This window comes from Mixophyes fleayi, chromosome 4 (genome assembly GCF_038048845.1).
Source record: "Mixophyes fleayi isolate aMixFle1 chromosome 4, aMixFle1.hap1, whole genome shotgun sequence".
Lineage (NCBI taxonomy): Eukaryota > Metazoa > Chordata > Amphibia > Anura > Limnodynastidae > Mixophyes > Mixophyes fleayi.
In genome coordinates, this window is record NC_134405.1 from 46,694,887 (window position 1) to 46,721,687 (window position 26,801).

A 26,801-nucleotide genomic window follows, 5' to 3' on the forward strand; every position below is an offset into this window, starting at 1 on the left:
CCAAAGTATCTATACATGTTTTGAAACTTCAGTTGTGAGAAAATCTCTTGAAAGACAGGTAACTTGACAGAAATTCCTGACATCAAGAAATTAGATTATTTGGATTCTGTCTGAGCATGTTCATCACAAACTTGAAAGATCTTTTGGAAATCACAAAGAACCTTGAAATTGAGATATTTATGGGAAAGGAGCCCTGCAGCAACTGTTCGTTCAGCTACCAAAATGTGACATATGCTGAAATAAGCATAGAGCCCTGTAGCAAGGCTTCGATCAGCTCTCAATTTGTGGTGAAAGAGTCCATCAAATACAGCAACAGTTGTGCCAGTGGCGCAATGGATAACTCGTCTGATTACAATTCAGTAGATTGTAGGTTCGACTCCTACCTGGCTCAGAAAAGTTGCCGTGATCGTATAGTGGTTAGTACTCTGCGTTGTGGCCGCAGCAACCCTGGTTCGAATCCGGGTCACGGCATGTTACTTTTGTTTCTCTGTCACAACTTTTCAATGTTAGCAGAATTTTAGAAAGTATGCTGAATCTTTGTACTTGCTTGCAATTTTTCGCTATAATGCTAGTTGCCAAAGTATCTATACATGTTTTGAAACTTCAGTTGTGAGAAAATCTCTTGAAAGACTGGGAACTTGACAGAAATTCCTTAGATCAACAAATTAAATTATTTGGACTCTGTCTGAGCATGTTCATCTCAAACTTGAAAGATCTTTTGGAAATCACAAAGAATCTTGAAATTGAGATATTTATGGGAAAGGAGCCCTGCAGCAACTGTTCCTTCAGCTACCAAAATGTGACATATGCTGAAATAACCATAGAGCCCTGTAGCAAGGCTTCGATCAGCTCTCAATTTGTGGTGAAAGAGTCCATCAAATACAAGAACAGTTGTGCCAGTGGCGCAATGAATAACGCGTCTGACTACAGATCAGAAGATTGTAGGTGCGACTCCTACCTGGCTCAGAAAAGTTGCCGTGAACGTGTAGTGGTTAGTACTCTGCGTTGTGGCCGCAGCAACCCCGGTTCGAATCCGGGTCACGGCATGTTACTTTTGTTTCTCTGTCACAACTTTTCAATGTTAGCAGAATTTTAGAAAGTATGCTGAATCTTTGTACTTGCTTGCAATTTTTCGCTATAATGCTAGTTGCCAAAGTATCTATACATGTTTTGAAACCTCAGTTGTGAGAAAATCTCTTGAAAGACAGGTAACTTGACAGAAATTCCTGACATCAAGAAATTAGATTATTTGGATTCTGTCTGAGCATGTTCATCACAAACTTGAAAGATCTTTTGGAAATCACAAAGAACCTTGAAATTGAGATATTTATGGGAAAGGAGCCCTGCAGCAACTGTTCGTTCAGCTACCAAAATGTGACATATGCTGAAATAACCATAGAGCCCTGTAGCAAGGCTTCGATCAGCTCTCAATTTGTGGTGAAAGAGTCCATCAAATACAACAACAGTTGGGCCAGTGGCGCAATGGATAACGTGTCTGACTACGGATCAGAAGATTGTAGGTTTGACTCCTACCTGGTTTGGAAAAAGTACAGTGATCGTATGGTGGTTAGTACTCTGCGTTGTGGTCTCAGCAACCCAGGTTCATTCCGGGTCACGGCATGTTACTTTTGTTTCTCTGTCACAATTTTTCAATGTTAGCAGAATTTTAGAAAGTATGCTGAATCTTTGTACTTGCTTGCAATTTTTCGCTATAATGCTAGTTGCCAAAGTATCTATACATGTTTTGAAACTTAAGTTGTGAGAAAATCTCTTGAAAGACAGGGAACTTGACAGAAATTCCTGACATCAAGAAATTAGATTATTTGGACTCTGTCTGAGCATGTTCATCACAAACTTGAAAGATCTTTTGGAAATCACAAAGAACCTTGAAATTGAGATATTTATGGGAAAGGAGCCCTGCAGCAACTGTTCGTTCAGCTACCAAAATGTGACATATGCTGAAATAACCATAGAGCCCTGTAGCAAGGCTTCGATCAGCTCTCAATTTGTGGTGAAAGAGTCCATCAAATACAACAACAGTTGTGCCAGTGGCGCAATGGATAACGTGTCTGACCAAGGATCAGAAGATTGTAGGTTTGACTCCTACCTGGTTTGGAAAAAGTGCAGTGATCGTATGGTGGTTAGTACTCTGCGTTGTGGCCGCAGCAACCCAGGTTCATTCCGGGTCACGGCATGGTACTTTTGTTTCTCTGTCACAACTTTTCAATGTTAGCAGAATTTTAGAAAGTATGCTGAATCTTTGTACTTGCTTGCAATTTTTCGCTATAATGCTAGTTGCCAAAGTATCTATACATGTTTTGAAACTTCAGTTGTGAGAAAATCTCTTGAAAGACAGGGAACTTGACAGAAATTCCTGACATCAAGAAATTAGATTATTTGGACTCTGTCTGAGCATGTTCATCACAAACTTGAAAGATCTTTTGGAAATCACAAAGAACCTTGAAATTGAGATATTTATGGGAAAGGAGCCCTGCAGCAACTGTTCGTTCAGCTACCAAAATGTGACATATGCTGAAATAAGCATAGAGCCCTGTAGCAAGGCTTCGATCAGCTCTCAATTTGTGGTGAAAGAGTCCATCAAATACAGCAACAGTTGGGCCAGTGGCGCAATGGATAACGCGTCTGACTACGGATCAGAAGATTGTAGGTTCGACTCCTACCTGGCTCGGAAAAGTTGCCGTGATCGTATAGTGGTTAGTACTCTGCGTTGTGGCCGTAGCAACCCCGGTTCGAATCCGGGTCACGGCATGTTACTTTTGTTTCTCTGTCACAACTTTTCAATGTTAGCAGAATTTTAGAAAGTATGCTGAATCTTTGTACTTGCTTGCAATTTTTCGCTATAATGCTAGTTGCCAAAGTATCTATACATGTTTTGAAACCTCAGTTTTGAGAAAATCTCTTGAAAGACAGGTAACTTGACAGAAATTCCTGACATCAAGAAATTAGATTATTTGGATTCTGTCTGAGCATGTTCATCACAAACTTGAAAGATCTTTTGGAAATCACAAAGAATCTTGAAATTGAGATATTTATGGGAAAGGTGCCCTGCAGCAACTGTTCCTTCAGCTACCAAAATGTGACATATGCTGAAATAACCATAGAGCCCTGTAGCAAGGCTTCGATCAGCTCTCAATTTGTGGTGAAAGAGTCCATCAAATACAACAACAGTTGTGCCAGTGGCGCAATGGATAACGCGTCTGACTACAGATCAGAAGATTGTAGGTGTAACTCCTACCTGGCTCGGAAAAGTTGCCGTGATCGTATAGTGGTTAGTACTCTGCGTTGTGGCCGCAGCAACCCCGGTTCGAATCCGGGTCACGGCATGTTAGTTTTGTTTCTCTGTCACAACTTTTCAATGTTAGCAGAATTTTAGAAAGTATGCTGAATCTTTGTACTTGCTTGCAATTTTTCGCTATAATGCTAGTTGCCAAAGTATCTATACATGTTTTAAAACTTAAGTTGTGAGAAAATCTCTTGAAAGACTGGGAACTTGGCAGAAATTCCTGACATCAAGAAATTAGATTATTTGGATTCTGTCTGAGCATGTTCATCACAAACTTGAAAGATCTTTTGGAAATCACAAAGAACCTTGAAATTGAGATATTTATGGGAAAGGAGCCCTGCAGCAACTGTTAGTTCAGGTACCAAAATGTGACATATGCTGAAATAACCATAGAGTCCTGTAGCAAGGCTTCGATCAGCTCTCAATTTGTGGTGAAAGAGTCCATCAAATACAGCAACAGTTGTGCCAGTGGCGCAATGGATAACACGTCTTACTACGGATCAGAAGATTGTAGGTTTGACTCCTACCTGGATCGGAAAAGTTGCTGTGATCGTATAGTGGTTAGTACTCTGCGTTGTGGCAGCAGCAACCCCGGTTCGAATCCGGGTCACGGCATGTTAGTTTTGTTTCTCTGTCACAACTTTTCAATGTTAGCAGAATTTTAGAAAGTATGCTGAATCTTTGTACTTGCTTGCAATTTTTCGCTATAATGCTAGTTGCCAAAGTATCTATACATGTTTTGAAACTTAAGTTGTGAGAAAATCTCTTGAAAGACTGGGAACTTGACAGAAATTCCTGACATCAAGAAATTAGATTATTTGGATTCTATCTGAGCATGTTCATCACAAACTTGAAAGATCTTTTGGAAATTACAAAGAACCTTGAAATTGAGATATTTATGGGAAAGGAGCCCTGCAGCAACTGTTGGTTCAGCAACCAAAATGTGACATATGCTGAAATAACCATAGAGCCCTGTAGCAAGGCATCGATCAGCTCTCAATTTGTGGTGAAAGAGTCCATCAAATACAAGAACAGTTGTGCCAGTGGCGCAATGGATAACGCGTCTGACTACGGATCAGAAGATTGTAGGTTTGACTCCTACCTGGTTTGGAAAAATTGCAGTGATCATATGGTGGTTAGTACTCTGCGTTGTGGCCGCAGCAACCCTGGTTCAATCCGGGTCACGACATGTTACTTTTGTTTCTCTGTCACAACTTTTCAATGTTAGCAGAATTTTAGAAAGTATGCTGAATCTTTGTACTTGCTTGCAATTTTTCGCTATAATGCTAGTTGCCAAAGTATCTATACATGTTTTGAAACTTCAGTTGTGAGAAAATCTCTTGAAAGACAGGTAACTTGACAGAAATTCCTGACATCAAGAAATTAGATTATTTGGATTCTGTCTGAGCATGTTCATCACAAACTTGAAAGATCTTTTGGAAATCACAAAGAACCTTGAAATTGAGATATTTATGGGAAAGGAGCCCTGCAGCAACTGTTCGTTCAGCTACCAAAATGTGACATATGCTGAAATAAGCATAGAGCCCTGTAGCAAGGCTTCGATCAGCTCTCAATTTGTGGTGAAAGAGTCCATCAAATACAGCAACAGTTGTGCCAGTGGCGCAATGGATAACTCGTCTGATTACAATTCAGTAGATTGTAGGTTCGACTCCTACCTGGCTCAGAAAAGTTGCCATGATCGTATAGTGGTTAGTACTCTGCGTTGTGGCCGCAGCAACCCTGGTTCGAATCCGGGTCACGGCATGTTACTTTTGTTTCTCTGTCACAACTTTTCAATGTTAGCAGAATTTTAGAAAGTATGCTGAATCTTTGTACTTGCTTGCAATTTTTCGCTATAATGCTAGTTGCCAAAGTATCTATACATGTTTTGAAACTTCAGTTGTGAGAAAATCTCTTGAAAGACTGGGAACTTGACAGAAATTCCTTAGATCAACAAATTAAATTATTTGGACTCTGTCTGAGCATGTTCATCTCAAACTTGAAAGATCTTTTGGAAATCACAAAGAATCTTGAAATTGAGATATTTATGGGAAAGGAGCCCTGCAGCAACTGTTCCTTCAGCTACCAAAATGTGACATATGCTGAAATAACCATAGAGCCCTGTAGCAAGGCTTCGATCAGCTCTCAATTTGTGGTGAAAGAGTCCATCAAATACAAGAACAGTTGTGCCAGTGGCGCAATGAATAACGCGTCTGACTACAGATCAGAAGATTGTAGGTGCGACTCCTACCTGGCTCAGAAAAGTTGCCGTGATCGTGTAGTGGTTAGTACTCTGCGTTGTGGCCGCAGCAACCCCGGTTCGAATCCGGGTCACGGCATGTTACTTTTGTTTCTCTGTCACAACTTTTCAATGTTAGCAGAATTTTAGAAAGTATGCTGAATCTTTGTACTTGCTTGCAATTTTTCGCTATAATGCTAGTTGCCAAAGTATCTATACATGTTTTGAAACCTCAGTTGTGAGAAAATCTCTTGAAAGACAGGTAACTTGACAGAAATTCCTGACATCAAGAAATTAGATTATTTGGATTCTGTCTGAGCATGTTCATCACAAACTTGAAAGATCTTTTGGAAATCACAAAGAACCTTGAAATTGAGATATTTATGGGAAAGGAGCCCTGCAGCAACTGTTCGTTCAGCTACCAAAATGTGACATATGCTGAAATAACCATAGAGCCCTGTAGCAAGGCTTCGATCAGCTCTCAATTTGTGGTGAAAGAGTCCATCAAATACAACAACAGTTGGGCCAGTGGCGCAATGGATAACGTGTCTGACTACGGATCAGAAGATTGTAGGTTTGACTCCTACCTGGTTTGGAAAAAGTACAGTGATCGTATGGTGGTTAGTACTCTGCGTTGTGGTCTCAGCAACCCAGGTTCATTCCGGGTCACGGCATGTTACTTTTGTTTCTCTGTCACAATTTTTCAATGTTAGCAGAATTTTAGAAAGTATGCTGAATCTTTGTACTTGCTTGCAATTTTTCGCTATAATGCTAGTTGCCAAAGTATCTATACATGTTTTGAAACTTAAGTTGTGAGAAAATCTCTTGAAAGACTGGGAACTTGACAGAAATTCCTGACATCAAGAAATTAGATTATTTGGATTCTGTCTGAGCATGTTCATCACAAACTTGAAAGATCTTTTGGAAATCACAAAGAACCTTGAAATTGAGATATTTATGGGAAAGGAGCCCTGCAGCAACTGTTCCTTCAGCTACCAAAATGTGACATATGCTGAAATAACCATAGAGCCCTGTAGCAAGGCTTCGATCAGCTCTCAATTTGTGGTGAAAGAGTCCATCAAATACAGCAACAGTTCTGCCAGGGGTGCAATGGATGACGCGTCTGACTACGGATCAGAAGATTGTAGGTTCGATTCCTACCTGGCTCGGAAAAGTTGCCGTGATCGTATAGTGGTTTGTACTCTGCGTTGTGGCCGCAGCAACCCCGGTTCGAATCCGGGTCACGGCATGTTACTTTTGTTTCTCTGTCACAACTTTTCAATGTTAGCAGAATTTTAGAAAGTATGCTGAATCTTTGTACCTGCTTGCAATTTTTCGCTATAATGCTAGTTGCCAAAGTATCTATACATGTTTTGAAACTTCAGTTGTGAGAAAATCTCTTGAAAGACAGGGAACTTGACAGAAATTCCTGACATCAAGAAATTAGATTATTTGGACTCTGTCTGAGCATGTTCATCACAAACTTGAAAGATCTTTTGGAAATCACAAAGAACCTTGAAATTGAGATATTTATGGGAAAGGAGCCCTGCAGCAACTGTTGGTTCAGCTACCAAAATGTGACATATGCTGAAATAACCATAGAGCCCTGTAGCAAGGCTTCGATCAGCTCAGTTTGTGGTGAAAGAGTCCATCAAATACAGCAACGGTTGGGCCAGTGGCGCAATAGATAACGCATCTGCCTACGGATCAGAAGATTGTAGGTTTGACTCCTACCTGGTTTGGAAAAATTGCAGTGATCGAATGGTGGTTAGTACTCTGCGTTGTGGCCGCAGCAACCCTGGTTCAATCCGGGTCACGGCATGTTACTTTTGTTTCTCTGTCACAACTTTTCAATGTTAGCAGAATTTTAGAAAGTATGCTGAATCTTTGTACTTGCTTGCAATTTTTCGCTATAATGCTAGTTGCCAAAGTATCTATACATGTTTTAAAACTTAAGTTGTGAGAAAATCTCTTGAAAGACAGGGAACTTGACAGAAATTCCTGACATCAAGAAATTAGATTATTTGGACTCTGTCTGAGCATGTTCATCATAAACTTAAAAGATCTTTTGGAAATCACAAAGAACCTTGAAATTGAGATATTTATGGGAAAGGAGCCCTGCAGCAACTGTTCGTTCAGCTACCAAAATGTGACATATGCTGAAATAACCATAGAGTCCTGTAGCAAGGCTTCGATCAGCTCTCAATTTGTGGTGAAAGAGTCCATCAAATACAGCAACAGTTGTGCCAGTGGCGCAATGGATAACACGTCTTACTACGGATCAGAAGATTGTAGGTTTGACTCCTACCTGGATCGGAAAAGTTGCTGTGATCGTATAGTGGTTAGTACTCTGCGTTGTGGCAGCAGCAACCCCGGTTCGAATCCGGGTCACGGCATGTTAGTTTTGTTTCTCTGTCACAACTTTTCAATGTTAGCAGAATTTTAGAAAGTATGCTGAATCTTTGTACTTGCTTGCAATTTTTCGCTATAATGCTAGTTGCCAAAGTATCTATACATGTTTTGAAACTTAAGTTGTGAGAAAATCTCTTGAAAGACTGGGAACTTGACAGAAATTCCTGACATCAAGAAATTAGATTATTTGGATTCTATCTGAGCATGTTCATCACAAACTTGAAAGATCTTTTGGAAATTACAAAGAACCTTGAAATTGAGATATTTATGGGAAAGGAGCCCTGCAGCAACTGTTGGTTCAGCAACCAAAATGTGACATATGCTGAAATAACCATAGAGCCCTGTAGCAAGGCATCGATCAGCTCTCAATTTGTGGTGAAAGAGTCCATCAAATACAAGAACAGTTGTGCCAGTGGCGCAATGGATAACGCGTCTGACTACGGATCAGAAGATTGTAGGTTTGACTCCTACCTGGTTTGGAAAAATTGCAGTGATCATATGGTGGTTAGTACTCTGCGTTGTGGCCGCAGCAACCCTGGTTCAATCCGGGTCACGACATGTTACTTTTGTTTCTCTGTCACAACTTTTCAATGTTAGCAGAATTTTAGAAAGTATGCTGAATCTTTGTACTTGCTTGCAATTTTTCGCTATAATGCTAGTTGCCAAAGTATCTATACATGTTTTGAAACTTCAGTTGTGAGAAAATCTCTTGAAAGACAGGTAACTTGACAGAAATTCCTGACATCAAGAAATTAGATTATTTGGATTCTGTCTGAGCATGTTCATCACAAACTTGAAAGATCTTTTGGAAATCACAAAGAACCTTGAAATTGAGATATTTATGGGAAAGGAGCCCTGCAGCAACTGTTCGTTCAGCTACCAAAATGTGACATATGCTGAAATAAGCATAGAGCCCTGTAGCAAGGCTTCGATCAGCTCTCAATTTGTGGTGAAAGAGTCCATCAAATACAGCAACAGTTGTGCCAGTGGCGCAATGGATAACTCGTCTGATTACAATTCAGTAGATTGTAGGTTCGACTCCTACCTGGCTCAGAAAAGTTGCCGTGATCGTATAGTGGTTAGTACTCTGCGTTGTGGCCGCAGCAACCCTGGTTCGAATCCGGGTCACGGCATGTTACTTTTGTTTCTCTGTCACAACTTTTCAATGTTAGCAGAATTTTAGAAAGTATGCTGAATCTTTGTACTTGCTTGCAATTTTTCGCTATAATGCTAGTTGCCAAAGTATCTATACATGTTTTGAAACTTCAGTTGTGAGAAAATCTCTTGAAAGACTGGGAACTTGACAGAAATTCCTTAGATCAACAAATTAAATTATTTGGACTCTGTCTGAGCATGTTCATCTCAAACTTGAAAGATCTTTTGGAAATCACAAAGAATCTTGAAATTGAGATATTTATGGGAAAGGAGCCCTGCAGCAACTGTTCCTTCAGCTACCAAAATGTGACATATGCTGAAATAACCATAGAGCCCTGTAGCAAGGCTTCGATCAGCTCTCAATTTGTGGTGAAAGAGTCCATCAAATACAAGAACAGTTGTGCCAGTGGCGCAATGAATAACGCGTCTGACTACAGATCAGAAGATTGTAGGTGCGACTCCTACCTGGCTCAGAAAAGTTGCCGTGATCGTGTAGTGGTTAGTACTCTGCGTTGTGGCCGCAGCAACCCCGGTTCGAATCCGGGTCACGGCATGTTACTTTTGTTTCTCTGTCACAACTTTTCAATGTTAGCAGAATTTTAGAAAGTATGCTGAATCTTTGTACTTGCTTGCAATTTTTCGCTATAATGCTAGTTGCCAAAGTATCTATACATGTTTTGAAACCTCAGTTGTGAGAAAATCTCTTGAAAGACAGGTAACTTGACAGAAATTCCTGACATCAAGAAATTAGATTATTTGGATTCTGTCTGAGCATGTTCATCACAAACTTGAAAGATCTTTTGGAAATCACAAAGAACCTTGAAATTGAGATATTTATGGGAAAGGAGCCCTGCAGCAACTGTTCGTTCAGCTACCAAAATGTGACATATGCTGAAATAACCATAGAGCCCTGTAGCAAGGCTTCGATCAGCTCTCAATTTGTGGTGAAAGAGTCCATCAAATACAACAACAGTTGGGCCAGTGGCGCAATGGATAACGTGTCTGACTACGGATCAGAAGATTGTAGGTTTGACTCCTACCTGGTTTGGAAAAAGTACAGTGATCGTATGGTGGTTAGTACTCTGCGTTGTGGTCTCAGCAACCCAGGTTCATTCCGGGTCACGGCATGTTACTTTTGTTTCTCTGTCACAATTTTTCAATGTTAGCAGAATTTTAGAAAGTATGCTGAATCTTTGTACTTGCTTGCAATTTTTCGCTATAATGCTAGTTGCCAAAGTATCTATACATGTTTTGAAACTTCAGTTGTGAGAAAATCTCTTGAAAGACAGGGAACTTGACAGAAATTCCTGACATCAAGAAATTAGATTATTTGGACTCTGTCTGAGCATGTTCATCACAAACTTGAAAGATCTTTTGGAAATCACAAAGAACCTTGAAATTGAGATATTTATGGGAAAGGAGCCCTGCAGCAACTGTTGGTTCAGCTACCAAAATGTGACATATGCTGAAATAACCATAGAGCCCTGTAGCAAGGCTTCGATCAGCTCAGTTTGTGGTGAAAGAGTCCATCAAGTACAGCAACGGTTGGGCCAGTGGCGCAATAGATAACGCATCTGCCTACGGATCAGAAGATTGTAGGTTTGACTCCTACCTGGTTTGGAAAAATTGCAGTGATCGAATGGTGGTTAGTACTCTGCGTTGTGGCCGCAGCAACCCTGGTTCAATCCGGGTCACGGCATGTTACTTTTGTTTCTCTGTCACAACTTTTCAATGTTAGCAGAATTTTAGAAAGTATGCTGAATCTTTGTACTTGCTTGCAATTTTTCGCTATAATGCTAGTTGCCAAAGTATCTATACATGTTTTGAAACTTCAGTTGTGAGAAAATCTCTTGAAAGACAGGGAACTTGACAGAAATTCCTGACATCAAGAAATTAGATTATTTGGACTCTGTCTGAGCATGTTCATCATAAACTTAAAAGATCTTTTGGAAATCACAAAGAACCTTGAAATTGAGATATTTATGGGAAAGGAGCCCTGCAGCAACTGTTCGTTCAGCTACCAAAATGTGACATATGCTGAAATAACCATAGAGCCCTGTAGCAAGGCTTCGATCAGCTCTCAATTTGTGGTGAAAGAGTCCATCAAATACAGCAACAGTTGGGCCAGTGGCGCAATGGATAACACGTCTGACTACGGATCAGAAGATTGTAGGTTCAACTCCTACCTGGCTCGGAAAAGTTGCCGTGATCGTATAGTGGTTAGTACTCTGCGTTGTGGCCGTAGCAACCCCGGTTCGAATCCGGGTCACGGCATGTTACTTTTGTTTCTCTGTCACAACTTTTCAATGTTAGCAGAATTTTAGAAAGTATGCTGAATCTTTGTACTTGCTTGCAATTTTTCGCTATAATGCTAGTTGCCAAAGTATCTATACATGTTTTGAAACCTCAGTTTTGAGAAAATCTCTTGAAAGACAGGTAACTTGACAGAAATTCCTGACATCAAGAAATTAGATTATTTGGATTCTGTCTGAGCATGTTCATCACAAACTTGAAAGATCTTTTGGAAATCACAAAGAATCTTGAAATTGAGATATTTATGGGAAAGGTGCCCTGCAGCAACTGTTCCTTCAGCTACCAAAATGTGACATATGCTGAAATAACCATAGAGCCCTGTAGCAAGGCTTCGATCAGCTCTCAATTTGTGGTGAAAGAGTCCATCAAATACAACAACAGTTGTGCCAGTGGCGCAATGGATAACGCGTCTGACTACAGATCAGAAGATTGTAGGTGCAACTCCTACCTGGCTCGGAAAAGTTGCCGTGATCGTATAGTGGTTAGTACTCTGCGTTGTGGCCGCAGCAACCCCGGTTCGAATCCGGGTCACGGCATGTTAGTTTTGTTTCTCTGTCACAACTTTTCAATGTTAGCAGAATTTTAGAAAGTATGCTGAATCTTTGTACTTGCTTGCAATTTTTCGCTATAATGCTAGTTGCCAAAGTATCTATACATGTTTTGAAACTTAAGTTGTGAGAAAATCTCTTGAAAGACTGGGAACTTGACAGAAATTCCTGACATCAAGAAATTAGATTATTTGGATTCTATCTGAGCATGTTCATCACAAACTTGAAAGATCTTTTGGAAATTACAAAGAACCTTGAAATTGAGATATTTATGGGAAAGGAGCCCTGCAGCAACTGTTGGTTCAGCAACCAAAATGTGACATATGCTGAAATAACCATAGAGCCCTGTAGCAAGGCATCGATCAGCTCTCAATTTGTGGTGAAAGAGTCCATCAAATACAAGAACAGTTGTGCCAGTGGCGCAATGGATAACGCGTCTGACTACGGATCAGAAGATTGTAGGTTTGACTCCTACCTGGTTTGGAAAAATTGCAGTGATCATATGGTGGTTAGTACTCTGCGTTGTGGCCGCAGCAACCCTGGTTCAATCCGGGTCACGACATGTTACTTTTGTTTCTCTGTCACAACTTTTCAATGTTAGCAGAATTTTAGAAAGTATGCTGAATCTTTGTACTTGCTTGCAATTTTTCGCTATAATGCTAGTTGCCAAAGTATCTATACATGTTTTGAAACTTCAGTTGTGAGAAAATCTCTTGAAAGACAGGTAACTTGACAGAAATTCCTGACATCAAGAAATTAGATTATTTGGATTCTGTCTGAGCATGTTCATCACAAACTTGAAAGATCTTTTGGAAATCACAAAGAACCTTGAAATTGAGATATTTATGGGAAAGGAGCCCTGCAGCAACTGTTCGTTCAGCTACCAAAATGTGACATATGCTGAAATAAGCATAGAGCCCTGTAGCAAGGCTTCGATCAGCTCTCAATTTGTGGTGAAAGAGTCCATCAAATACAGCAACAGTTGTGCCAGTGGCGCAATGGATAACTCGTCTGATTACAATTCAGTAGATTGTAGGTTCGACTCCTACCTGGCTCAGAAAAGTTGCCGTGATCGTATAGTGGTTAGTACTCTGCGTTGTGGCCGCAGCAACCCTGGTTCGAATCCGGGTCACGGCATGTTACTTTTGTTTCTCTGTCACAACTTTTCAATGTTAGCAGAATTTTAGAAAGTATGCTGAATCTTTGTACTTGCTTGCAATTTTTCGCTATAATGCTAGTTGCCAAAGTATCTATACATGTTTTGAAACTTCAGTTGTGAGAAAATCTCTTGAAAGACTGGGAACTTGACAGAAATTCCTTAGATCAACAAATTAAATTATTTGGACTCTGTCTGAGCATGTTCATCTCAAACTTGAAAGATCTTTTGGAAATCACAAAGAATCTTGAAATTGAGATATTTATGGGAAAGGAGCCCTGCAGCAACTGTTCCTTCAGCTACCAAAATGTGACATATGCTGAAATAACCATAGAGCCCTGTAGCAAGGCTTCGATCAGCTCTCAATTTGTGGTGAAAGAGTCCATCAAATACAAGAACAGTTGTGCCAGTGGCGCAATGAATAACGCGTCTGACTACAGATCAGAAGATTGTAGGTGCGACTCCTACCTGGCTCAGAAAAGTTGCCGTGATCGTGTAGTGGTTAGTACTCTGCGTTGTGGCCGCAGCAACCCCGGTTCGAATCCGGGTCACGGCATGTTACTTTTGTTTCTCTGTCACAACTTTTCAATGTTAGCAGAATTTTAGAAAGTATGCTGAATCTTTGTACTTGCTTGCAATTTTTCGCTATAATGCTAGTTGCCAAAGTATCTATACATGTTTTGAAACCTCAGTTGTGAGAAAATCTCTTGAAAGACAGGTAACTTGACAGAAATTCCTGACATCAAGAAATTAGATTATTTGGATTCTGTCTGAGCATGTTCATCACAAACTTGAAAGATCTTTTGGAAATCACAAAGAACCTTGAAATTGAGATATTTATGGGAAAGGAGCCCTGCAGCAACTGTTCGTTCAGCTACCAAAATGTGACATATGCTGAAATAACCATAGAGCCCTGTAGCAAGGCTTCGATCAGCTCTCAATTTGTGGTGAAAGAGTCCATCAAATACAACAACAGTTGGGCCAGTGGCGCAATGGATAACGTGTCTGACTACGGATCAGAAGATTGTAGGTTTGACTCCTACCTGGTTTGGAAAAAGTACAGTGATCGTATGGTGGTTAGTACTCTGCGTTGTGGTCTCAGCAACCCAGGTTCATTCCGGGTCACGGCATGTTACTTTTGTTTCTCTGTCACAATTTTTCAATGTTAGCAGAATTTTAGAAAGTATGCTGAATCTTTGTACTTGCTTGCAATTTTTCGCTATAATGCTAGTTGCCAAAGTATCTATACATGTTTTGAAACTTAAGTTGTGAGAAAATCTCTTGAAAGACTGGGAACTTGACAGAAATTCCTGACATCAAGAAATTAGATTATTTGGATTCTGTCTGAGCATGTTCATCACAAACTTGAAAGATCTTTTGGAAATCACAAAGAACCTTGAAATTGAGATATTTATGGGAAAGGAGCCCTGCAGCAACTGTTCCTTCAGCTACCAAAATGTGACATATGCTGAAATAACCATAGAGCCCTGTAGCAAGGCTTCGATCAGCTCTCAATTTGTGGTGAAAGAGTCCATCAAATACAGCAACAGTTCTGCCAGGGGTGCAATGGATGACGCGTCTGACTACGGATCAGAAGATTGTAGGTTCGATTCCTACCTGGCTTGGAAAAGTTGCCGTGATCGTATAGTGGTTAGTACTCTGCGTTGTGCCCGCAGCAACCCCGGTTCGAATCCGGGTCACGGTATGTTAGTTTTGTTTCTCTGTCACAACTTTTTAATGTTAGCAGAATTTTAGAAAGTATGCTGAATCTTTGTACTTGCTTGCAATTTTTCTCTATAATACTAGTTGCCAAAGTATCTATACATGTTTTAAAACTTAAGTTGTGAGAAAATCTCTTGAAAGACTGGGAACTTGACAGAAATTCCTGACATCAAGAAATTAGATTATTTGAATTCTGTCTGAGCATGTTCATCACAAACTTGAAAGATCTTTTGGAAATCACAAAGAACCTTGAAATTGAGATATTTATGGGAAAGGAGCCCTGCAGCAACTGTTGGTTCAGCTACCAAAATGTGACATATGCTGAAATAACCATAGAGCCCTGTAGCAAGGCTTCGATCAGCTCTCAATTTGTGGTGAAAGAGTCCATCAAATACAACAACAGTTGTGCCAGTGGCGCAATGGATAACGTGTCTGACTACAGATCAGAAGATTGTAGGTTTGACTCCTACCTGGTTTGGAAAAATTGCAGTGATCGTTTGGTGGTTAGTACTCTGCGTTGTGGCCGCAGCAACCCCGGGTCACGGCATGTTACTTTTGTTTCTCTGTCACAACTTTTCAATGTTAGCAGAATTTTAGAAAGTATGCTGAATCTTTGTACTTGCTTGCAATTTTTCGCTATAATGCTAGTTGCCAAAGTATCTATACATGTTTTGAAACTTCAGTTGTGAGAAAATCTCTTGAAAGACTGGGAACTTGACAGAAATTCCTGACATCAAGAAATTAGATTATTTGGACTCTGTCTGAGCATGTTCATCACAAACTTGAAAGATCTTTTGGAAATCACAAAGAACCTTGAAATTGAGATATTTATGGGAAAGGAGCCCTGCAGCAACTGTTCGTTCAGCTACCAAAATGTGACATATGCTGAAATAACCATAGAGCCCTGTAGCAAGGCTTCGATCAGCTCTCAATTTGTGGTGAAAGAGTCCATCAAATACAGCAACAGTTGGGCCAGTGGCGCAATGGATAACACGTCTGACTACAGATCAGAAGATTGTAGGTTTGACTCCTACCTGGATCGGAAAAGTAGCCGTGATCGTATAGTGGTTTGTACTCTGCGTTGTGGCAGCAGCAACCCCGGTTCGAATCCGGGTCACGGCATGTTACTTTTGTTTCTCTGTCACAACTTTTCAATGTTAGCAGAATTTTAGAAAGTATGCTGAATCTTTGCACTTGCTTGCAATTTTTCGCTATAATGCTAGTTGCCAAAGTATCTATACATGTTTTGAAACTTCAGTTGTGAGAAAATCTCTTGAAAGACAGGTAACTTGACAGAAATTCCTGACATTAAGAAATTAGATTATTTGGACTCTGTCTGAGCATGTTTATCACAAACTTTAAAGATCTTTTGGAAATCACAAAGAACCTTGAAATTGAGATATTTATGGGAAAGGAGCCCTGCAGCAACTGTTCGTTCAGCTACCAAAATGTGACATATGCTGAAATAACCATAGAGCCCTGTAGCAAGGCTTCGATCAGCTCTCAATTTGTGGTGAAAGAGTCCATCAAATACAACAACAGTTGTGCCAGTGGCGCAATGGATAACGCATCTGACTACAGATCAGAAGATTGTAGGTTCGACTCCTACCTGGTTTGGAAAAATTGCAGTGATCGTGTGGTGGTTAGTACTCTGTGTTGTGGCCGCAGCAACCCCGGTTCAATCCAGGTCACGGTTTGTTTCTCTGTCACAACTTTTCAATGTTAGCAGAATTTTAGAAAGTATGCTGAATCTTTGTACTTGCTTGCAATTTTTCGCTATAATGCTAGTTGCCAAAGTATCTATACATGTTTTGAAACTTCAGTTGTGAGAAAATCTCTTGAAAGACGGGTAACTTGACAGAAATTCCTGACATCAAGAAATTAGATTATTTGGATTCTGTCTGAGCATGTTCATCACAAACTTGAAAGATCTTTTGGAAATCACAAAGAACCTTGAAATTGAGATATTTATTGGAAAGGAGCCCTGCAGCAACTGTTCGTTCAGCTACCAAAATGTGACATATGCTGAAATAACCATAGAGCCCTGTAGCAAGGCTTCGATCAGCTCTCAATTTGTGGTGAAAGAGTCCATCAAATACAAGAACAGTTGTGCCAGTGGCGCAATGGATAACGCGTCTGACTACAGATCAGAAGATTGTAGGTGCGACTCCTACCTGGCTTGGAAAAGTTGCCGTGATCGTATAGTGGTTAGTACTCTGCGTTGTGGCCGCAGCAACCCCGGTTCGAATCCGGGTCACGGCATGTTACTTTTGTTTCTCTGTCACAACTTTTCAATGTTAGCAGAATTTTAGAAAGTATGCTGAATCTTTGTACTTGCTTGCAATTTTTCGCTATAATGCTAGTTGCCAAAGTATCTATACATGTTTTGAAACTTCAGTTGTGAGAAAATCTCTTGAAAGACAGGGAACTTGACAGAAATTCCTGACATCAAGAAATTAGATTATTTGGACTCTGTCTGAGCATGTTTATCACAAACTTTAAAGATCTTTTGGAAATCACAAAGAACCTTGAAATTGAGATATTTATGGGAAAGGAGCCCTGCAGCAACTGTTGGTTCAGCTACCAAAATGTGACATATGCTGAAATAACCATAGAGCCCTGTAGCAAGGCTTCGATCAGCTCTCAATTTGTGGTGAAAGAGTCCATCAAATACAACAACAGTTGTGCCAGTGGCGCAATGGATAACACATCTGACTACAGATCAGAAGATTGTAGGTTCGACTCCTACCTGGTTTGGAAAAATTGCAGTGATCGTGTGGTGGTTAGTACTCTGTGTTGTGGCCGCAGCAACCCCGGTTCAATCCAGGTCACGGTTTGTTTCTCTGTCACAACTTTTCAATGTTAGCAGAATTTTAGAAAGTATGCTGAATCTTTGTACTTGCTTGCAATTTTTCGCTATAATGCTAGTTGCCAAAGTATCTATACATGTTTTGAAACTTCAGTTGTGAGAAAATCTCTTGAAAGACAGGGAACTTGACAGAAATTCCTGACATCAAGAAATTAGATTATTTGGACTCTGTCTGAGCATGTTCATCACAAACTTAAAAGATCTTTTGGAAATCATAAAGAACCTTGAAATTGAGATATTTATGGGAAAGGAGCCCTGCAGCAACTGTTCGTTCAGCTACCAAAATGTGACATATGCTGAAATAACCATAGAGCCCTGTAGCAAGGCTTCGATCAGCTCTCAATTTGTGGTGAAAGAGTCCATCAAATACAGCAACAGTTGGGCCAGTGGCGCAATGGATAACGCGTCTGACTACGGATCAGAAGATTGTAGGTTCGACTCCTACCTGGCTCGGAAAAGTTGCCGTGATCGTATAGTGGTTAGTACTCTGCGTTGTGGCCGCAGCAACCCCGGTTCGAATCCGGGTCACGGCATGTTACTTTTGTTTCTCTGTCACAACTTTTCAATGTTAGCAGAATTTTAGAAAGTATGCTGAATCTTTGTACTTGCTTGCAATTTTTCGCTATAATGCTAGTTGCCAAAGTATCTATACATGTTTTGAAACTTCAGTTGTGAGAAAATCTCTTGAAAGACGGGTAACTTGACAGAAATTCCTGACATCAAGAAATTAGATTATTTGGATTCTGTCTGAGCATGTTCATCACAAACTTGAAAGATCTTTTGGAAATCACAAAGAACCTTGAAATTGAGATATTTATTGGAAAGGAGCCCTGCAGCAACTGTTCGTTCAGCTACCAAAATGTGACATATGCTGAAATAACCATAGAGCCCTGTAGCAAGGCTTCGATCAGCTCTCAATTTGTGGTGAAAGAGTCCATCAAATATAAGAACAGTTGTGCCAGTGGCGCAATGGATAACGCGTCTGACTACAGATCAGAAGATTGTAGGTGCGACTCCTACCTGGCTTGGAAAAGTTGCCGTGATCGTATAGTGGTTAGTACTCTGCGTTGTGGCCGCAGCAACCCCGTTTCGAATCCGGGTCACGGCATGTTAGTTTTGTTTCTCTGTCACAACTTTTCAATGTTAGCAGAATTTTAGAAAGTATGCTGAATCTTTGTACTTGCTTGCAATTTTTCGCTATAATGCTAGTTGCCAAAGTATCTATACATGTTTTAAAACTTAAGTTGTGAGAAAATCTCTTGAAAGACTGGGAACTTGACAGAAATTCCTGACATCAAGAAATTAGATTATTTGGATTCTGTCTGAGCATGTTCATCACAAACTTGAAAAATCTTTTGGAAATCACAAAGAACCTTGAAATTGAGATATTTATGGGAAAGGAGCCCTGCAGCAACTGTTCGTTCAGCTACCAAAATGTGACATATGCTGAAATAACCATAGAGCCCTGTAGCAAGGCTTCGATCAGCTCTCAATTTGTGGTGAAAGAGTCCATCAAATACAACAACAGTTGTGCCAGTGGCGCAATGGATAACGCATCTGACTACAGATCAGAAGATTGTAGGTTCGACTCCTACCTGGTTTGGAAAAATTGCAGTGATCGTGTGGTGGTTAGTACTCTGTGTTATGGCCGCAGCAACCCCGGTTCAATCCAGGTCACGGTTTGTTTCTCTGTCACAACTTTTCAATGTTAGCAGAATTTTAGAAAGTATGCTGAATCTTTGTACTTGCTTGCAATTTTTCGCTATAATGCTAGTTGCCAAAGTATCTATACATGTTTTGAAACTTCAGTTGTGAGAAAATCTCTTGAAAGACAGGGAACTTGACAGAAATTCCTGACATCAAGAAATTAGATTATTTGGACTCTGTCTGAGCATGTTCATCACAAACTTAAAAGATCTTTTGGAAATCATAAAGAACCTTGAAATTAAGATATTTATGGGAAAGGAGCCCTGCAGCAACTGTTCGTTCAGCTACCAAAATGTGACATATGCTGAAATAACCATAGAGCCCTGTAGCAAGGCTTCGATCAGCTCTCCATTTGTGGTGAAAGAGTCCATCAAATACAGCAACAGTTGGGCCAGTGGCGCAATGGATAACGCGTCTGACTACGGATCAGAAGATTGTAGGTTCGACTCCTACCTGGCTCGGAAAAGTTGCCGTGATCGTATAGTGGTTAGTACTCTGCGTTGTGGCCGCAGCAACCCCGGTTCGAATCCGGGTCACGGCATGTTACTTTTGTTTCTCTGTCACAACTTTTCAATGTTAGCAGAATTTTAGAAAGTATGCTGAATCTTTGTACTTGCTTGCAATTTTTCGCTATAATGCTAGTTGCCAAAGTATTTATACATGTTTTGAAACTTCAGTTGTGAGAAAATCTCTTGAAAGACGGGTAACTTGACAGAAATTACTGACATCAAGAAATTAGATTATTTGGATTCTGTCTGAGCATGTTCATCACAAACTTGAAAGATCTTTTGGAAATCACAAAGAACCTTGAAATTGAGATATTTATTGGAAAGGAGCCCTGCAGCAACTGTTCGTTCAGCTACCAAAATGTGACATATGCTGAAATAACCATAGAGCCCTGTAGCAAGGCTTCGATCAGCTCTCAATTTGTGGTGAAAGAGTCCATCAAATACAAGAACAGTTGTGCCAGTGGCGCAATGGATAATGCGTCTGACTACAGATCAGAAGATTGTAGGTGCGACTCCTACCTGGCTTGGAAAAGTTGCCGTGATCGTATAGTGGTTAGTACTCTGCGTTGTGGCCGCAGCAACCCCGTTTCGAATCCGGGTCACGGCATGTTAGTTTTGTTTCTCTGTCACAACTTTTCAATGTTAGCAGAATTTTAGAAAGTATGCTGAATCTTTGTACTTGCTTGCAATTTTTCGCTATAATGCTAGTTGCCAAAGTATCTATACATGTTTTAAAACTTAAGTTGTGAGAAAATCTCTTGAAAGACTGGGAACTTGACAGAAATTCCTGACATCAAGAAATTAGATTATTTGGATTCTGTCTGAGCATGTTCATCACAAACTTGAAAAATCTTTTGGAAATCACAAAGAACCTTGAAATTGAGATATTTATGGGAAAGGAGCCCTGCAGCAACTGTTCGTTCAGCTACCAAAATGTGACATATGCTGAAATAACCATAGAGCCCTGTAGCAAGGCTTCGATCAGCTCTCAATTTGTGGTGAAAGAGTCCATCAAATACAACAACAGTTGTGCCAGTGGCGCAATGGATAACGCATCTGACTACAGATCAGAAGATTGTAGGTTCGACTCCTACCTGGTTTGGAAAAATTGCAGTGATCGTGTGGTGGTTAGTACTCTGTGTTGTGGCCGCAGCAACCCAGGTTTGAATCCGGGTCACGGCATGTTACTTTTGTTTCTCTGTCACAACTTTTCAATGTTAGCAGAATTTTAGAAAGTATGCTGAATCTTTGTACTTGCTTGCAATTTTTTGCTATAATGCTAGTTGCCAAAGTATCTATACATGTTTTAAAACTTAAGTTGTGAGAAAATCTCTTGAAAGACTGGGAACTTGACAGAAATTCCTGACATCAAGAAATTAGATTATTTGGATTCTGTCTGAGCATGTTCATCACAAACTTGAAAGATCTTTTGGAAATCACAAAGAACCTTGAAATTGAGATATTTATGGGAAAGGAGCCCTGCAGCAACTGTTGGTTCAGCTACCAAAATGTGACATATGCTGAAATAACCATAGAGCCCTGTAGCAAGGCTTCGATCAGCTCTCAATTTGTGGTGAAAGAGTCCATCAAATACAACAACAGTTGTGCCAGTGGCGCAATGGATAACGCATCTGACTACAGATCAGAAGATTGTAGGTTCGACTCCTACCTGGTTTGGAAAAATTGCAGTGATCGTGTGGTGGTTAGTACTCTGTGTTATGGCCGCAGCAACCCCGGTTCAATCCAGGTCACGGTTTGTTTCTCTGTCACAACTTTTCAATGTTAGCAGAATTTTAGAAAGTATGCTGAATCTTTGTACTTGCTTGCAATTTTTCGCTATAATGCTAGTTGCCAAAGTATCTATACATGTTTTGAAACTTCAGTTGTGAGAAAATCTCTTGAAAGACAGGGAACTTGACAGAAATTCCTGACATCAAGAAATTAGATTATTTGGACTCTGTCTGAGCATGTTCATCACAAACTTAAAAGATCTTTTGGAAATCATAAAGAACCTTGAAATTAAGATATTTATGGGAAAGGAGCCCTGCAGCAACTGTTCGTTCAGCTACCAAAATGTGACATATGCTGAAATAACCATAGAGCCCTGTAGCAAGGCTTCGATCAGCTCTCAATTTGTGGTGAAAGAGTCCATCAAATACAGCAACAGTTGGGCCAGTGGCGCAATGGATAACGCGTCTGACTACAGATCAGAAGATTGTAGGTTCGACTCCTACCTGGCTCGGAAAAGTTGCCGTGATCGTATAGTGGTTAGTACTCTGCGTTGTGGCCGCAGCAACCCCGGTACGAATCCGGGTCACGGCATGTTACTTTTGTTTCTCTGTCACAACTTTTCAATGTTAGCAGAATTTTAGAAAGTATGCTGAATCTTTGTACTTGCTTGCAATTTTTCGCTATAATGCTAGTTGCCAAAGTATCTATACATGTTTTGAAACTTCAGTTGTGAGAAAATCTCTTGAAAGACAGGTAACTTGACAGAAATTCCTGACATCAAGAAATTAGATTATTTGGACTCTGTCTGAGCATGTTCATCACAAACTTAAAAGATCTTTTGGAAATCACAAAGAACCTTGAAATTGAGATATTTATGGGAAAGGAGCCCTGCAGCAACTGTTCGTTCAGCTACCAAAATGTGACATATGCTGAAATAACCATAGAGCCCTGTAGCAAGGCTTCGATCAGCTGTCAATTTGTGGTGAAAGAGTCCATCAAATACAGCAACAGTTGGGCCAGTGGCGCAATGGATAACGCGTCTGACTACGGATCAGAAGATTGTAGGTTCGACTCCTACCTGGCTCGGAAAAGTTGCCGTGATCGTATAGTGGTTAGTACTCTGCGTTGTGGCCGCAGCAACCCCGGTACGAATCCGGGTCACGGCATGTTACTTTTGTTTCTCTGTCACAACTTTTCAATGTTAGCAGAATTTTAGAAAGTATGCTGAATCTTTGTACTTGCTTGCAATTTTTCGCTATAATGCTAGTTGCCAAAGTATCTATACATGTTTTGAAACTTCAGTTGTGAGAAAATCTCTTGAAAGACAGGTAACTTGACAGAAATTCCTGACATCAAGAAATTAGATTATTTGGACTCTGTCTGAGCATGTTCATCACAAACTTAAAAGATCTTTTGGAAATCACAAAGAACCTTGAAATTGAGATATTTATGGGAAAGGAGCCCTGCAGCAACTGTTCGTTCAGCTACCAAAATGTGACATATGCTGAAATAACCATAGAGCCCTGTAGCAAGGCTTCGATCAGCTCTCAATTTGTGGTGAAAGAGTCCATCAAATACAAAAACAGTTGTGCCAGTGGCGCAATGGATAACGCATCTGACTACAGATCAGAAGATTGTAGGTGCGACTCCTACCTGGCTTGGAAAAGTTGCCGTGATCGTATAGTGGTTAGTACTCTGCGTTGTGGCCGCAGCAACCCCGTTTCGAATCCGGGTCACGGCATGTTAGTTTTGTTTCTCTGTCACAACTTTTCAATGTTAGCAGAATTTTAGAAAGTATGCTGAATCTTTGTACTTGCTTGCAATTTTTCGCTATAATGCTAGTTGCCAAAGTATCTATACATGTTTTAAAACTTAAGTTGTGAGAAAATCTCTTGAAAGACTGGGAACTTGACAGAAATTCCTGACATCAAGAAATTAGATTATTTGGATTCTGTCTGAGCATGTTCATCACAAACTTGAAAAATCTTTTGGAAATCACAAAGAACCTTGAAATTGAGATATTTATGGGAAAGGAGCCCTGCAGCAACTGTTCGTTCAGCTACCAAAATGTGACATATGCTGAAATAACCATAGAGCCCTGTAGCAAGGCTTCGATCAGCTCTCAATTTGTGGTGAAAGAGTCCATCAAATACAACAACAGTTGTGCCAGTGGCGCAATGGATAACGCATCTGACTACAGATCAGAAGATTGTAGGTTCGACTCCTACCTGGTTTGGAAAAATTGCAGTGATCGTGTGGTGGTTAGTACTCTGTGTTGTGGCCGCAGCAACCCAGGTTTGAATCCGGGTCACGGCATGTTACTTTTGTTTCTCTGTCACAACTTTTCAATGTTAGCAGAATTTTAGAAAGTATGCTGAATCTTTGTACTTGCTTGCAATTTTTTGCTATAATGCTAGTTGCCAAAGTATCTATACATGTTTTAAAACTTAAGTTGTGAGAAAATCTCTTGAAAGACTGGGAACTTGACAGAAATTCCTGACATCAAGAAATTAGATTATTTGGATTCTGTCTGAGCATGTTCATCACAAACTTGAAAGATCTTTTGGAAATCACAAAGAACCTTGAAATTGAGATATTTATGGGAAAGGAGCCCTGCAGCAACTGTTGGTTCAGCTACCAAAATGTGACATATGCTGAAATAACCATAGAGCCCTGTAGCAAGGCTTCGATCAGCTCTCAATTTGTGGTGAAAGAGTCCATCAAATACAACAACAGTTGTGCCAGTGGCGCAATGGATAACGCATCTGACTACAGATCAGAAGATTGTAGGTTCGACTCCTACCTGGTTTGGAAAAATTGCAGTGATCGTGTGGTGGTTAGTACTCTGTGTTATGGCCGCAGCAACCCCGGTTCAATCCAGGTCACGGTTTGTTTCTCTGTCACAACTTTTCAATGTTAGCAGAATTTTAGAAAGTATGCTGAATCTTTGTACTTGCTTGCAATTTTTCGCTATAATGCTAGTTGCCAAAGTATCTATACATGTTTTGAAACTTCAGTTGTGAGAAAATCTCTTGAAAGACAGGGAACTTGACAGAAATTCCTGACATCAAGAAATTAGATTATTTGGACTCTGTCTGAGCATGTTCATCACAAACTTAAAAGATCTTTTGGAAATCATAAAGAACCTTGAAATTAAGATATTTATGGGAAAGGAGCCCTGCAGCAACTGTTCGTTCAGCTACCAAAATGTGACATATGCTGAAATAACCATAGAGCCCTGTAGCAAGGCTTCGATCAGCTCTCAATTTGTGGTGAAAGAGTCCATCAAATACAGCAACAGTTGGGCCAGTGGCGCAATGGATAACGCGTCTGACTACGGATCAGAAGATTGTAGGTTCGACTCCTAACTGGCTCGGAAAAGTTGCCGTGATCGTATAGTGGTTAGTACTCTGCGTTGTGGCCGCAGCAACCCCGGTTCGAATCCGGGTCACGGCATGTTACTTTTGTTTCTCTGTCACAACTTTTCAATGTTAGCAGAATTTTAGAAAGTATGCTGAATCTTTGTACTTGCTTGCAATTTTTCGCTATAATGCTAGTTGCCAAAGTATCTATACATGTTTTGAAACTTCAGTTGTGAGAAAATCTCTTGAAAGACGGGTAACTTGACAGAAATTACTGACATCAAGAAATTAGATTATTTGGATTCTGTCTGAGCATGTTCATCACAAACTTGAAAGATCTTTTGGAAATCACAAAGAACCTTGAAATTGAGATATTTATTGGAAAGGAGCCCTGCAGCAACTGTTCGTTCAGCTACCAAAATGTGACATATGCTGAAATAACCATAGAGCCCTGTAGCAAGGCTTCGATCAGCTCTCAATTTGTGGTGAAAGAGTCCATCAAATACAAGAACAGTTGTGCCAGTGGCGCAATGGATAATGCGTCTGACTACAGATCAGAAGATTGTAGGTGCGACTCCTACCTGGCTTGGAAAAGTTGCCGTGATCGTATAGTGGTTAGTACTCTGCGTTGTGGCCGCAGCAACCCCGGTTCGAATCCGGGTCACGGCATGTTAGTTTTGTTTCTCTGTCACAACTTTTCAATGTTAGCAGAATTTTAGAAAGTATGCTGAATCTTTGTACTTGCTTGCAATTTTTCGCTATAATGCTAGTTGCCAAAGTATCTATACATGTTTTAAAACTTAAGTTGTGAGAAAATCTCTTGAAAGACTGGGAACTTGACAGAAATTCCTGACATCAAGAAATTAGATTATTTGGATTCTGTCTGAGCATGTTCATCACAAACTTGAAAAATCTTTTGGAAATCACAAAGAACCTTGAAATTGAGATATTTATGGGAAAGGAGCCCTGCAGCAACTGTTGGTTCAGCTACCAAAATGTGACATATGCTGAAATAACCATAGAGCCCTGTAGCAAGGCTTCGATCAGCTCTCAATTTGTGGTGAAAGAGTCCATCAAATACAACAACAGTTGTGCCAGTGGCGCAATGGATAACGCATCTGACTACAGATCAGAAGATTGTAGGTTCGACTCCTACCTGGTTTGGAAAAATTGCAGTGATCGTGTGGTGGTTAGTACTCTGTGTTGTGGCCGCAGCAACCCCGGTTCAATCCAGGTCACGGTTTGTTTCTCTGTCACAACTTTTCAATGTTAGCAGAATTTTAGAAAGTATGCTGAATCTTTGTACTTGCTTGCAATTTTTCGCTATAATGCTAGTTGCCAAAGTATCTATACATGTTTTGAACTTGACAGAAATTCCTGAAATCAAGAAATTAGATTATTTGGACTCTGTCTGAGCATGTTCATCACAAACTTAAAAGATCTTTTGGAAATCATAAAGAACCTTGAAATTGAGATATTTATGGGAAAGGAGCCCTGCAGCAACTGTTCGTTCAGCTACCAAAATGTGACATATGCTGAAATAACCATAGAGCCCTGTAGCAAGGCTTCGATCAGCTCTCAATTTGTGGTGAAAGAGTCCATCAAATACAGCAACAGTTGGGCCAGTGGCGCAATGGATAATGCGTCTGACTACAGATCAGAAGATTGTAGGTGCGACTCCTACCTGGCTCGGAAAAGTTGCCGTGATCGTATAGTGGTTAGTACTCTGCGTTGTGGCTGCAGCAACCCCGGTTCGAATCCGGGTCACAGCATG

At 40.3% G+C, this 26,801-nt stretch overlaps 22 non-coding genes across 22 annotated transcripts; all 22 read left to right on the forward strand.

Moving 5' to 3' along the window:
- Positions 1–399: 399 nt before the first annotated feature.
- Positions 400–471, forward strand: TRNAH-GUG (transfer RNA histidin (anticodon GUG)). Its single transcript has one exon. It is a non-coding gene; the product is annotated as a tRNA-His (tRNA).
- Positions 472–2,616: 2,145 nt separating this feature from the next.
- Positions 2,617–2,689, forward strand: TRNAR-ACG (transfer RNA arginine (anticodon ACG)). Its single transcript has one exon. It is a non-coding gene; the product is annotated as a tRNA-Arg (tRNA).
- A 583-nt stretch (positions 2,690–3,272) lies between these two features.
- On the forward strand, positions 3,273–3,344 carry TRNAH-GUG (transfer RNA histidin (anticodon GUG)). The gene has a single exon. It is a non-coding gene; the product is annotated as a tRNA-His (tRNA).
- A 1,652-nt stretch (positions 3,345–4,996) lies between these two features.
- On the forward strand, positions 4,997–5,068 carry TRNAH-GUG (transfer RNA histidin (anticodon GUG)). The gene has a single exon. It is a non-coding gene; the product is annotated as a tRNA-His (tRNA).
- Positions 5,069–5,571: 503 nt separating this feature from the next.
- On the forward strand, positions 5,572–5,643 carry TRNAH-GUG (transfer RNA histidin (anticodon GUG)). The gene has a single exon. It is a non-coding gene; the product is annotated as a tRNA-His (tRNA).
- Positions 5,644–6,720: 1,077 nt separating this feature from the next.
- On the forward strand, positions 6,721–6,792 carry TRNAH-GUG (transfer RNA histidin (anticodon GUG)). The gene has a single exon. It is a non-coding gene; the product is annotated as a tRNA-His (tRNA).
- Positions 6,793–9,016: 2,224 nt separating this feature from the next.
- Positions 9,017–9,088, forward strand: TRNAH-GUG (transfer RNA histidin (anticodon GUG)). The gene has a single exon. It is a non-coding gene; the product is annotated as a tRNA-His (tRNA).
- Positions 9,089–9,591: 503 nt separating this feature from the next.
- Positions 9,592–9,663, forward strand: TRNAH-GUG (transfer RNA histidin (anticodon GUG)). Its single transcript has one exon. It is a non-coding gene; the product is annotated as a tRNA-His (tRNA).
- A 1,568-nt stretch (positions 9,664–11,231) lies between these two features.
- On the forward strand, positions 11,232–11,304 carry TRNAR-ACG (transfer RNA arginine (anticodon ACG)). Its single transcript has one exon. It is a non-coding gene; the product is annotated as a tRNA-Arg (tRNA).
- Positions 11,305–11,887: 583 nt separating this feature from the next.
- TRNAH-GUG (transfer RNA histidin (anticodon GUG)) lies at positions 11,888–11,959 on the forward strand. Its single transcript has one exon. It is a non-coding gene; the product is annotated as a tRNA-His (tRNA).
- Positions 11,960–13,036: 1,077 nt separating this feature from the next.
- Positions 13,037–13,108, forward strand: TRNAH-GUG (transfer RNA histidin (anticodon GUG)). The gene has a single exon. It is a non-coding gene; the product is annotated as a tRNA-His (tRNA).
- Positions 13,109–13,611: 503 nt separating this feature from the next.
- Positions 13,612–13,683, forward strand: TRNAH-GUG (transfer RNA histidin (anticodon GUG)). The gene has a single exon. It is a non-coding gene; the product is annotated as a tRNA-His (tRNA).
- A 3,356-nt stretch (positions 13,684–17,039) lies between these two features.
- Positions 17,040–17,111, forward strand: TRNAH-GUG (transfer RNA histidin (anticodon GUG)). Its single transcript has one exon. It is a non-coding gene; the product is annotated as a tRNA-His (tRNA).
- Positions 17,112–18,098: 987 nt separating this feature from the next.
- On the forward strand, positions 18,099–18,171 carry TRNAR-ACG (transfer RNA arginine (anticodon ACG)). Its single transcript has one exon. It is a non-coding gene; the product is annotated as a tRNA-Arg (tRNA).
- Positions 18,172–18,179: 8 nt separating this feature from the next.
- Positions 18,180–18,251, forward strand: TRNAH-GUG (transfer RNA histidin (anticodon GUG)). Its single transcript has one exon. It is a non-coding gene; the product is annotated as a tRNA-His (tRNA).
- A 1,562-nt stretch (positions 18,252–19,813) lies between these two features.
- TRNAR-ACG (transfer RNA arginine (anticodon ACG)) lies at positions 19,814–19,886 on the forward strand. Its single transcript has one exon. It is a non-coding gene; the product is annotated as a tRNA-Arg (tRNA).
- Positions 19,887–19,894: 8 nt separating this feature from the next.
- On the forward strand, positions 19,895–19,966 carry TRNAH-GUG (transfer RNA histidin (anticodon GUG)). Its single transcript has one exon. It is a non-coding gene; the product is annotated as a tRNA-His (tRNA).
- A 2,137-nt stretch (positions 19,967–22,103) lies between these two features.
- On the forward strand, positions 22,104–22,176 carry TRNAC-ACA (transfer RNA cysteine (anticodon ACA)). Its single transcript has one exon. It is a non-coding gene; the product is annotated as a tRNA-Cys (tRNA).
- A 502-nt stretch (positions 22,177–22,678) lies between these two features.
- TRNAR-ACG (transfer RNA arginine (anticodon ACG)) lies at positions 22,679–22,751 on the forward strand. The gene has a single exon. It is a non-coding gene; the product is annotated as a tRNA-Arg (tRNA).
- A 2,217-nt stretch (positions 22,752–24,968) lies between these two features.
- On the forward strand, positions 24,969–25,041 carry TRNAR-ACG (transfer RNA arginine (anticodon ACG)). Its single transcript has one exon. It is a non-coding gene; the product is annotated as a tRNA-Arg (tRNA).
- Positions 25,042–25,049: 8 nt separating this feature from the next.
- Positions 25,050–25,121, forward strand: TRNAH-GUG (transfer RNA histidin (anticodon GUG)). Its single transcript has one exon. It is a non-coding gene; the product is annotated as a tRNA-His (tRNA).
- A 503-nt stretch (positions 25,122–25,624) lies between these two features.
- TRNAH-GUG (transfer RNA histidin (anticodon GUG)) lies at positions 25,625–25,696 on the forward strand. The gene has a single exon. It is a non-coding gene; the product is annotated as a tRNA-His (tRNA).
- Positions 25,697–26,801: the final 1,105 nt, after the last annotated feature.